At 37.0% G+C, this 13,079-nt stretch overlaps 1 long non-coding RNA gene across 2 annotated transcripts in view; it reads right to left on the reverse strand.

Moving 5' to 3' along the window:
* The window catches only part of LOC131516870 (uncharacterized), a 37,370-nt gene that overhangs the window by 10,554 nt on the left and 13,737 nt on the right, over positions 1–13,079 (reverse strand). The window contains exon 3 of one of the 2 annotated variants that reach the window (XR_009264278.1): positions 8,158–8,299. The exons of the other annotated variant lie outside the window; for it this stretch is intronic. This is a non-coding gene — a long non-coding RNA (uncharacterized LOC131516870). Of the gene's footprint in view, positions 1–8,157; positions 8,300–13,079 lie in introns of those variants that run through there. 2 annotated transcript variants of the gene reach the window in all.

Below are 13,079 nucleotides of genomic sequence, written 5' to 3' on the forward strand. Positions count from 1 at the left end.
CCTGGAGAATGTTCCATTTGAATCTGAGAGAAGGTGTATTTGACTGTTCTTGGATTTAATATTCTGTCTGTATCTGTTAAGTCCAGCCCTAGCAGGCCAGGTAGAACCTCCTGGATCCTGCTCCTGTCTGTGCTGTCAAGGTGGAGGGCAGATGTAAATAGTGTGCTTGCCAGCACCTTTGGTTCTGGAAAGTTTCTGCAGTTCTGTTGTTATTTGGCAGCTGCTCTAGGGTTACTGAGTAGATTTCCTTACCTTAACTCTAGTTGCCTTTAAACTATTCTGCCGTGCCCAAAGGCAGGTGAATCTGTATGTGGGCACCTCAGTGATGGCAGTCGCTCCCTACTGCAGGTAGGGGGTGGGGGTTCCAATCATTCCCTTGGCTCCATGTCTGCTACCCCTGTCTCTGTGGTCTCTCCATCCTTTGTCGTGCAGAAGCTGTTGAGTCAGCTGGTTTTCCAAGAGGAATTCCTTTATTTGTAGTGGATATTTTGTGTGTCTGAGGAAGGAAGTGAGTGCAAGGTCTTCCTATGCTGCTATCTTGGACCCTGAAAGTGCTATAGGTCCTATTTGTTTCTTAAATACTTTAATGACATTCTGATTATATAAGTTCATAAAATTCACTTCGTTTCTCAGAGTACCAAATTGATTGCTTTACTATCATTTTTTAAACATCTTTGTTTCTTTATTTTGATGGGAGGAAGGGAAGAGAGAGAGGAAGAGAGAGACTTCTAACCAGGCTCTGTGCTCTCACCACAGAGTCCAATGTGGGGCTCAATCCCACGATTGTGAGATCATGACCTGGGCTGAAATCAAGAGCTGGACTCTTAACTGACTGAGCCACCCAGGCTCCATGCCTTACTATCTTTTAAAATTAAATGTTGCCATGGCTTAAATCTCCTCTTGAATTTTGTTTCTGACTTTATGCCTACACGATTCTTCTCAGATGCTTTCTTTGCTATCACTGTCATTATCAGAATCGTCCTATATAATAATAATAGCCAATATATTTAACTTCTTTTTACCTATTGGGGATGGTTCTAAACAAAGAACTTACTCTAAATTGTCTAATTCTCATAACTCTATGAGGTTGAGCCATTATTATCGACCTTTGATTGTGGATAAACAGGCACAAAGAGTACATTATCCAAGGTTATACAGCTAGATATAACATGGATTTGAGCACAGGAAATATGACTCCAGAGCCTCTAGTCTTAACCACGATGCTATGCTGGATTTGAAATCATATAAAAATTGATCAAATAAAATCATAAAAATTGGTCAAATAGATGCTCAATTTCTAAGCATTAAAACAATATATATTGTTAGGGAGGAAGAATTTTTCCTCTACCCTTCTAGATCCCTCAGCTGGTAAAGTGGTATAAGACAGATTAACAAGAGGACAACAAACTTAATTATGCATGTCCTGGAACCCCCTAAGAATCTGAGATCCCACAGGCCGTCAGGCACTGAGGCTTACATGCCATCCTGAGCTAAGGAGAAAGGGGTAGATGCCTGAGACTACAAAGGGGAGGGATACAACTTAAAGCAAGATGGGAAGAACAATTATTTGGTAAACAAATGTTGGCCATGCCATGCACAGAGAATAGGACACAGGGAAGAATTTTGTCTCCAGGCTCCACTGAGCTGAGCTTTGTCCCAGACACCGTGCCCCATACATAGTCCATGCTCGTTATAGATATCTTTGGTAGTGATTCTCTTCCAGGACCAGGGCCTCTGTCTCAATTCTTTTAGGTAGTTAAGGGGGCATACAAGCTCTCCCTGAGTCCTTTGGACCTCGCTTCACTTTAGTTCAGAGTGATCCATATGCCAGGGTGGCACGTTGTGGGAAGGCTCATTTTGAAACCTTTGAATATGGAGGAAAATAAAACCTGAAACTCTCCCTTGGCTTCTCAATCCCATTTTCCTCTATAGTGGCAAGTAATGTTCACACTTGAATATTTATCTGTAAATTTTAATTTCTCATAGAAGCATACACTTGTATTTAGCATAGGTGTTTCCTTCAGTAAATTAGAATGTGACATAATGATGTTCTACAGTTTACAATATAAAATAGATCTTGTCCATGAGCTTAGATATGTCTAATGTTTTTAAATATTTCAGAGTATTCCAAATGTCAGTAAACCATAACTTATTAACTATTTATCTCTGGATAGACATTCTGCTGAAACTTAAAGGCACACATAAAATAATTATAGTATTTATTTATTTATCTTTATATTATATATTTGTAATGGGCCTCTGGCTAGACTCTGGGTTTTTTGGGGTCAAGGCTAGTTTGTTCTTAAGTTAAAGTCATTTTGATGCTTGACACTTGCCCCATCCGGCCTTCTTGTCCATTGAAGCCCTACTTCTAAAGGTCAGTATGTCCTCTATTTGACATCCCAACTAACAATTCCGAGTAGGCTCTTAGGGCATATTGTCAATATTTAGTGTGGCAAGAAACGCCAGTCATTTTGTCTTTGCACTTTGGTGGCTGGAATTTTCCTGTGGAACATAGCTGCCTCTAGATCATGATGAACTTTTTCTTCTATTATTCATATATCTAATGTCTATTTAAAAATATTCAAGTCAGTGAAACTTTCTCACTTAGGGATCCATAAATGATGCTGCAATGTACTTTCCATTTTTAACAGGAAGTCCTTAATGCAAATGTGTGAATCTCCCTGGATGCATTGATGTGACTTTGAATTATACAAGTTTTTATGTTTAATCAAAGGAAATTGTAGAGGTGTACTATATTGTGCTTTCATGTACTCCTGTTGTTGTTGTTGTTGTTGTTGTTGTTGTTGTCAGAGACGTACCTGGCACACTATAATAAGAAAAATGACAGGTCCATGGATTGGGCAAACTTAGACTGCTCTAGCTTTTTCCTAATTTCTTATATACCAAGACTGGAGAGATCATACTGGTCGCTCTCAGGACTCTCAGCCTTGTGTGATCAGTGCCAACAAGTATCCTAAAAATACACACTTATGAGGCCCATTCATTAACTGTACTTAAGAGAGAGTCAATTTTATGTACTTGCGAAATTGCCTTTGTCAGAAACTCTTTTGTGTAAGACTATTTGTTCTGCTTCAAAGTTTAGCCTTGCAAGGAATTTGTCTGAATAGTGTCACTTGACCATTTGGGTCCTTCATTTCCAAAGAGTTAACCTCTTGGATATCGGGTAGACACTGACTATTTCCTTTCTGATTGACCTTGAGCAGGGGAATTTAACCTCGACATTGTTTTTTCTTTGTCTGACCCACCTGTCGTTCTATCTCAGCTTTATGCCAACTGGTTTTTTAAGGGAGATTTAATTCATGCTTGTCAAAGCCTTTTAATATCCTTAGCTGAAGGTGTTCTAATAAATAGAACAATGTTAACATAATAATTTGAATGAGAATAAAGAGATAGGAAAAATGAATTCAGAGAACTTCTAGCTAGCTCATTTTAAAATGAAAATATTAGATCAGAGATGAAGATCCCATATAAGCATGTCATTTGCATATAGAGTTATCCGGATTTGATAGTGGGGCTTAACATAGCAAAGCCTAACAATCTTATCCGTAGACTTTCCATATTTAAGAAAAGCCATAATACCGAGTTCTCTTTTTTCCTGTGGCAGTGAAACAGATGATTTAAATGAATCCTGCAATTCGCCCTTTGTGCTAATTTCAGAAATAGATAGCATGTCTTAAGCATTTCATTCAAACAGCATTTTTCTTGAAGCTGATGGCAGAGGGCTGGGAGGGAGGTCTGTCTCAAAACAAAATTGAACATTCCCTCAATATTTGCACTTACCATTCCAATAATAATAGGAAATCAAGTTTCCATAATGATACCAGCTTCTCCAGCTGGAATCAAGAGGAGAGTTTTCTCCACTGCATCAAAGATCATCACAAGCCAAAAAAAAAAAAAAAAAAAAGGCAAAATAGGAATATACAGCCACTAAGACCTTATGTTTAAAAAGCCTTGCACAAAAATTTTTATGATGCTTTCTTATCCGAATATACAAACTAGAGATGTATTCAAAACAATTAAGATTATATTTCGTACTATCTTCCAATGTGATACTGCCTTTGTCAGTTTATTATTTGATTGTAAAGGTATATAGTAAAATACTATTTTGAAACCATAGCTGATCAGGTAATGAAAAATATACTTGTAGACTTTTTCATAATGGATTTTGGAATCTTTTTTGATCACAAGGGCTCACGACATACAGTGTAATTATCAGTATTGTTTTAGAGATAACTTAATCTAAGGGTACCACATGATAGTTCAACCATGCTTGGTTTTATTAGCAACTCTGTGTGATTATAAAATGAAAATAACCATGGCTCTGCTTCTACATCAATGAAATGACCATTGCAAAATTTTCTGTGTTGTGTGTGTGTGTGTGCGCGCGCGTGTGTGTTTTGGTGGTTTGCACTGCAATGTAGACGCTGATCAAGGGAAAGTGATTATCTTGAACTTTTGTTGTTGATATTTTTTTCCAATCCGCTAGCCTCGTGCCAATTTTCCCCCCTTAATAAACAACCAGCATAAGTCATTTATCAGACAAACATGGCTGTGGAAGTTTTGGGGGCGCTATCTTGTTCCCTCCTGCAGGATTTTTCAGCCTCTCCAGAGAAAGCATACACGGTATCTTTGTCCTTCTCCTACAGTATTCTTGGCATCTAGTGAGAGTGCCACACCTCAGGTTTCTGGATTCTCATCATTTTCCTACCTCCTACCAGAAATTTCCACTTTGCCAAATTTCCACTCTCCTGAGTCTTTTTGGGTAAAGCACTTCAGCTGCTCATCTTCTCTGCCTCTGTGTTCTAAAATGGGCTCGGTGTTTTTCTACACACAAGCACAGGGTCCATAGAATGGTTTTGTTTGCTTTTCTTATTCCATGAACAAGATATAGAGGCCCAACAAATGGGAATTTAATTCTCTATCTTCAGTAAGAAGAAACAATTGGCAGCATTAAAACAGCAATCAGTAGACACCCAAAAATAGACTAATGAACACATGTCTCTTCCAGCTTCTAAACATCTAATTTTGATGTGTCATTACCTCTACCCATTTACAGAGAAAATAGATGGTTTTTAAATTGGTTCACATGAACCATCTAAAGGGTCCTCACCCTATTCTATTTATTATCTATGTACCCCAGGATCCTAATGCTGCTGTGGGATCCCAGAAGGCTGTCCTACCAGTGGCAGAGGTTAAGTATGGATGTGGAAGAAGGTCAAACCCAAGCCATATTTCACATGTGTGGTGTGTACGGGTGGGGGTGGGGTGCTCTTTTAAGAACCCACAAACACAGCCTATGTCAGGATGATGTGAGATGTCATCTATATATTTGTCACAGAAAGATAATCCCTCCTAAAAAAGCAGCGAAAAGCAGAGAGGGTGTTCAAAACAGTCCTGATATGTCACACAGGGAAGCTCTGCCTCCCTTATTGCTCCCAACCTCAACACCAGGTGGAAGAAAACCTTTCCTTTCTCTCTCTCTTTTTTAGGCCCTTGAGGACCTGCCCATTCAGTCTTTACTTGGGAGTGGATGGGATGGAGGAAGGTTGGTGGAGAAAGAAAGAGATATGGGAAAGTTTTCTTTTCAAAAAAAAAAATATTGTTTACTTAAAAGCAAGATTATAACATTAAGATGCACAGAACTGAGTCTTAGTAATAATAGACTGAAATTATGAATGGTCACAAAATGAGACCATTTTGGGCATGGAAAGCCCAAAATTTACTTAACAAGGTCACTACCTTGTAGGAAAAGGGCTTCATATAGCAGAGTAAGGACCGATTTTTGAAAAACTTAAAACAGCTATCGATTTTCATTCAACGGTGGAATTTCATGAATACACTTGGCTCTATAAGCAAAGAATGTGATTGAGAGAGGAAAGACCGAAAATAAATACATCGATCATTATTTTTTTCTCTTTATCCCTAACAGAGCTATAAAATCATGAGTTCAGACAACTGAGAATCTTGGTGCAGGTTTAACTGTCTTGATGTAGTTTTTATTTCTACTATCCTATCACATTTCTTGATGTTTCTTTTATCTTGACCTTGAGAAACCTTTCTTCATTCTCTAGATCTCTAGGGAATCTTATTTATTTATTTATTTATTTATTTATTTATTTATTTATTTATTTATTTTTTCATTTTAGATCTGGTTCCATTGAACCCAGCTTTAGATTTCTTTAATTAGTGCTGCTCTTAACCAGCCATGAACATTGTAAACTCACGAGAATCGTATTCTTTATGATGTTTGTGCCCCCCAGATAACGAGTGACATTAGGAGTGAATTGACAGATCTTTCCCCAATGAGTACAGTGGCAATGGGAAGAGTCCTGCAGAAGTTCAGTCACTTGGATTAAGGAAGACAGGGGTCAAGGATTGTGCTCAGGGCAACCACCTTAGGAAGTCAAAAGTGAAGGCAGATTCAAGTAATGGTGACCCGTAGGATACAAAGAATGCCAGAGAAAAACGCCTGGAGCCTCTGTTATCTGTGTTCAGATGAAGAATTTACAGAGTCAAACTCTAGCTGTCAGAGCCTCAGGAGTAAGCTTGATCTGAAATGCAGAGATGCCATAATGTTCTTCCAAGCATTGGTACTAGACAAAGAATGATCTTAGGTTAAATGGTGTAATCATTAACATAGCTGTGCTGGTTGATAAACAAGAATGACCTTAGTTGGAAAACGTACGTTGCAGTTGGAAATTGAGAGAGTTAAGTGCAAGCATTATGTACAGAGCTATTTTAATGAAACCGTTTAATCTGTAAGGAAGAGAAATTTAGGTTTCAGAGAAGAATTGTGATCTTCTCGAGATATATCCTTTATATCTTTACATAAAACTTATTATATAGGTCTTTGTGGTAGGGACTTTCTAGCTATTGAAATCCATTGCTCTTCTCTCTTGGCTCCTGACTCTGAAGGGTAGAATCAATCATAATTTTATGTAGAGAAATGCCTTTTTAGCATTTATGGGGAGGTCCATGTGTGACTCCCAAACAGGCTCATAAAAAGGTAAAGCAATGCAAAGATACTCTTTAAAACGTTCTCCCCACCAAGATGGCTCCATTATCTGACACACTACACATTCAAGGGACTTTCCCTGGCTATGTCTCTTCATTGCTTTAGTAAGTAATTGCAGTAACCCAGGACTAATTTCTGAGAGTTATCTTTCTTGCACAGGGAGAACTTTTCATATTAAAGAACAATATTTTTAAAGAAAGATCAAATATCTTTAGGAATTCTAAAAAGAGAAATTGCCATTGGTGAGGATGTGGTTAGAAAAGGGGTGTGTAAAAAAAAAAAATAAAAAATAAATAAACAAATATTTTAAAAAATTTAAAAAAAAATAAAAAAATAAATAAAAAAAAAGAAAAGGGGTGTGTTCGTTCCTTCGTTGCCCCAAACCCAACTAATAATAACAGTTGTCTCACACCAAGACATAATTAGCTGAAATGGTTTAACAGGTCAGTTTTTCAATAGCCTTCATCCATTAAAGTTATTTTGGTCTCCGGATGTGTACATAGGTCCGCAAGAGGTTATCCTAAAATAACCTTAAAGAGATCACAGTGTTTGAGCAGTTGAATTCAATAAACTTTGAACGAGGAAAAAGTCCACAAAAATACATTAATATGAATTTTAGACTGATTTAGGTAGCCTGCCATTAGAAAAACTACCAGCTTTACAGCCATTGAAGAGCTTCATCCATAGCTGAGTGGGGTCTCTTGTTTGAGGGAAGGAGTGGGAGTAAATGGGAGAGAGGTATGCAAAATATGAAAAATTTTCCTGTCTCTTAGGCATTTTTATGATCCAGGCCATTCTTTGACAGTGATAGCTGGATTCTGCTCATTACATTGGATGAAGCTAAACACCTTTCTTTGGGGTACGATGAAATCTCAATTTCTGGACTCTAATATAAGAATCAAATTTGTCTTCACTCTCAAGGTCTACTTCCGGGCCACCTTGCACACTCGGCCATTTACCCTGAAATAATCCTGGTGCGAGTGTTTTCTGCTCTCAGTGTTTAGACTGGATTTGGCTTACTTCCACTTACTCTGAGTGTTGAACAGACTTGTGATTGCCTTCAATCAGAATAAATAAGGAGATTACTGTGGCACAACAAATAAATTATGGGCTAAGTCTTGTCATAATAATAGTTTTCATTTTTGTAACAGATTGGCTTGGGAGATCTTGAAGAATTTGCAAATATGGTTTCCTCTGTTTTGCTGATAGGAAAACAGTCTCTGGCTCCAGTTTAGGATTACAAATCTCAGGGACTCCAGCCTAAAACAGAGAACACATATTTTAGAAATTTGGACTTGGTTCATTAGAGCAGGATAATAAAAACATGACCAGGATCTGCATCCTTCTGCCATTTGGAGGAGGTGGATTTGCTGATTCTGCTAAAGAAATACTTGGCAAAGAATTTATTGTTTCCTGCTTTGAGACTTCTAAAGGATTTAGAAAACGCAGGATGTGAATCCTAAAAAAAAATAATAGCAGGGGGTCATATGCTAACCGCCATCTCTAAGGATTATCTGGAAACAAATTTCCCATTTTGGACAGACACTTTTATTTAGGAAGTACAATCTATAAATAGGCTCTGCTTGGTTAAATATTCTCATACAATTAATCGAGTAATGTAATTGGCTGGCCTTAATAGGCCCATCAGCTCTATGGGCAGCATTGCTAAAGTTAACAGTTACGCTGGAGTTGGGACCAAGAGGCTGCAAATGAAGCCAGATGTACACACAGAAGGGCTGTAGACCCATCAGGGTTTCCTGGGGGAAATATTCATTAGACTGTGCATCTGGTAGAGTTCTTCAGAAATCACCTCCTAAGTGATCCTTTGGTATATCTAGTTTAAAACAATCCTTCCCCCCGACCTCAACCTCCACCCATTTGAAAAGCAAACAAACGTATGATTGTCTTAAATTAATATATTATCACTAAACATATTGCTCAGACAAAATGAAAGCTTCCAAAAGTTAGTGATGGAAAGTAGTGGAAACTTCCTTCTCCCTTATTGTTACAATAATATATAGATGATGGTGGATTAAAGATATTTGTATTTCTTCGATACTCTTTTTCATTAATACTTAAAATATTTCTTTAACCTCAATGGCACTGCCATTTTCTTGTCTATCTCCGCTCTCTGTGACTTTTCCTTCTTAAGCCCCTTTCTTTAAATCAGAGTTTTTTCTCTTCTTAGATGATCCCCTTCATATCCATCGCAGAACTTGCTCTTGGGCCAGACCTCTCTGTTGAGGTCCATACGTTTATACCTAACCATCTATTGGCTATCTCCACCTTTCCCGTATTGAAACTGTCATTTTCCTCTTGTCCACATGTGACCAGCCTGTCTCACACTTGATGTTTCATTCTCAGTGAGTGACCACATCCCCAAATATCCAAGAAAACCCAACATTCCAGCTTGGTTCTTCTCTCTGTCACGTCTTCCAAGTTCAATCAGCCACCAGAGGTGGCTTTTGTGACTTCATGGAACTCACCCCCATCTGTCCACTTCTTTCTGATTGCTCTCCTCCAACCTTAGGGTAGGCAATCATCCCCTGACCACTCTTCCCCTGTCCCTTCTGCCTCCCATATTGACCAATCCATTTTCAACGTACCAGTTGAGATAATCTTTATAAAATGCAAACTGGAACATGCCATTCCCTTTTATAAAAAAGTCTTCAATGACACCTCTGCCCCTTAGACATCAGGTCTTTTATTTACATTTTCTGCTTCTCTGAGCTCTTCTCCCCCTGCCCACCTTTCAGTGGCTATGAACTTCCTATAGGAGCCATTCAGATTTCTTTTCTAAACTATCATGGGAAGCACCTGCTCACTCTTAAAGTTCCTATGATAAATGGCAGAGGGCTTAATCACCTTTCTTCACCCACTCCTTTTCTGTAACATACTGGGCCAACCTCAACCTGTCCCACATTTAAAATGAGCTCAAAATTATTTGAACTTGGACAAAACATCTCTTAAGAGTGCTGCTTGGTAACTTTACGGTGCCATTTATTTTGACTAAATACCTCTTTTGAACCTACAACCTTCTGTTATTCTCTATGAGACAGCTCCTGACTATTTTTTTGCTGAATAATAGTGGCATGTGTCGCATTAAATTTTCCTTTGCCTTGTGTCTCTTTCTGAACTAAACCCAGTCTGTTCCTGGAGTTAGCCTGTCTGTTGACATACTAGGACATACTGGGCCTCTATGATGATCTGAATCCATTCTTTTTGTCTTCATTAACATGAGGTAGGAATGGGAGGATTCTTATTTGCAGTAAAAATTACCAAATACTAACTATTTTTGGGGGGGGGGGTGACATCTGATCTTTAAAAGACAAATCTGTATGTTTATTTTTTCTCAGATTGGTATAGTTCCAGTTCGGAATGTGAGGTGGCAAGCTAAAATAAATCTGTAAGACTGATTTTTTGTTTACTCTTAAAACTCAGGGTCTTAAATCAATGTTTTTAAACAATCCTAGTTATACTCCAGTGCAATAGCAAAGCCCAAGGAAAAGCTCAAAACAACTCAGCTTACACTTATTGATTTACAAATTGAGGAGCTGATCTTATAAACAATGCACAGAGCAATAGTCTGACTCAGATATCTCTAGGCTTTAACTTTGGCTTTTAATAGCTACATATATTAATATGTTGCTAGTTGGAAAGGTTAAAAAGAAAGAGTTTTAGAAGTTATGCCTTCTTACTATTGAAAGTAGAAAATTTAAAAGAGGAGAAAATTAAAATTTTACATATTCCTTATATATTAAGAATAAGGTCTGTTAACTTTCTATAGTGCCTTCCTTTAATATTTACTGTTTTAGTATTTATGTATGTAGTATGATACATATTTTTTTGCTACATAATATATACTCCGTTAGCATAATAAATAGTTGAATGAATGGAGAAATGTATATAAATGAAAGTAATTATACTTCCACATGTCTTGAAGTAAATATGATATTAACAAAAGCATACTATTCTATAAATCATCATCTCCTTGTATGCAACAGTTTCCCTCTTGTTAAGCATCCACATAATTTCTTATTGTAAATAAATGCAAATATGATAGACCTTGGGTATATATCTTGCCTGCGTTTTTTTAAAATGACCGTTTCCTTAGGGTAATACATATTTTTTTAAAATATGCTTGATAAATACTACCAAACTGCTTTTCAGAAAAATGGTGTTTAATTCATGTGTTCGGTAAAACTGGCTGGGAGTATCTGTTGTGAAGTGCCTTGGTTACACTACACATCTTTATTTCAAAACATAACTTTTATGGTAAAGTCATCTTATATTATTGGAATTTAAATTTCTTTTTATTTTATTTCTGTATTTTTTAGTAGTATGGCTAAACAGTTCTCACTTACCATCTCTTGTACTTTTGTGGGTTTTCTCTGTGAATCTATTGACAAGGTATTTTTTCCCTAACATTTAGTGAACACCAAGCACCATTCTGAGGGTTTTACTTTTATTGATTTGCTTGATCCTCATAAGACCCCTATAAACAATAGGATACTCCTATAATCCCCTATTTTATAGAAATGAAATACATAGCTGAGATGATTTCTGATGTTGTCAAATCATTTTTTTTCTTATTAATTTTTATAAACTCTTTACATATTAAAACTGTTAGCCAGGTAGACAAAAGTGTAGCACATAGTCCCATATTATACAAATTCCTTTTCTCAGGTTTATCAATAAATTTTATTTTGTGAAGTTCAATGATTGTACTATTAAACTCATCAAAACCTTAAGTTCATAGGGTTATTATTTATATATTATCCCTGTCTTTTGTGTTTTTGTTTGTTTATTTGCCTCTTTTGTTCATTTATACCTCCTGTTGATTTGGAAATAATGTGTTATGTGAAATGAGAATGTCCCTTACTTTTCCTTCCATAATCGATAAAGTTTCCACTGATTTGTAGTACTCACTGAAGTATACTGAGTACATGTACCTGAGTATGCATGTATATGTACATATACCCAAGTCTATTTTGAAACATTACTTAACATTTTTTGTCACATGATATTTATTTCTAAATCATATTGTTTTCCTTATTGTGGTTTGGAAATCATTTTATTACATGAGATAACAAATAATCCCTTGTTATATTTCCTTGGAAATGTTTTGGTCTGCTTCGCTGACCACAAAACAAAAACAAGTCCTGTTGGATTTGAATAAAATGAAACACACATATTACAATAAAAGAGAATGTATTTTTGTTTTACTTTATCTTCATGTAATTTGTGATTAAATGTTAAAGTATGCAATTAGTTTTCAGGAATGAAAAGGAAATATAAACATATCAGTAAGGATAAAATAGGTTCTACTGTTGATGTCTTCACTATTAGCTTTCATCCAGGAACTAGATGATTTGAGGGGACTGACATCAGTGATTTGAAAGAACTGGAGGAACACCCAGGCAGTGCTGAGCTTCTTGGTCAGTGCTTCCCAATTCTGTGTGTAGATACTCTGGGAGGGCAAAGGAACATCCTGTTTCCTGTCAACTGACAGGTTTTCTTTCTTCTCAGTCCATACAATATGGCTGAACTAGTGGTTAAGTTTGCCAGCCCCACGAGGTTCTTTAAATTTTCATCTTTTTCGTTGTCTTCTTAGGTTTTAAGTAACTAACTAGAGTCTCTGTTTGAAAATGAATGTCTTCTTTGCTTCTCTTAGGATAATGACAGATTTTAAAGCAGTACTCAGAACCAAGTCTCACTAAACTCTGCAGGTATTTCCATTTAGGGGAAACGTACACACCATTTCAAAGTAAAAAGTTAATCTTGTATGCTTCTACCCTTTATTTTTTTTTTCTTCTTAATTCTAGAGGGGGTGGGGGCGAGAGAGAATCTTAAGCAGGCACCACGCTCGGCATAGAGCCCAAATGGAGCTAGATCCCATGACCCTGGGATCATGACCTGAACTGAAATTAAGAGTCAGACACTCAACTGACTGAGCCACCCAGATGTCCCATTTCTACATCTTTTTAATTATATCTGTAAAAGTGGATATAAAATATTTCCCTAAAGTGAGTCTGGACAA

The sequence above is a fragment of the Neofelis nebulosa genome, chromosome 1 (assembly GCF_028018385.1).
Source record: "Neofelis nebulosa isolate mNeoNeb1 chromosome 1, mNeoNeb1.pri, whole genome shotgun sequence".
In the NCBI taxonomy this organism is placed as follows: domain Eukaryota; kingdom Metazoa; phylum Chordata; class Mammalia; order Carnivora; family Felidae; genus Neofelis; species Neofelis nebulosa.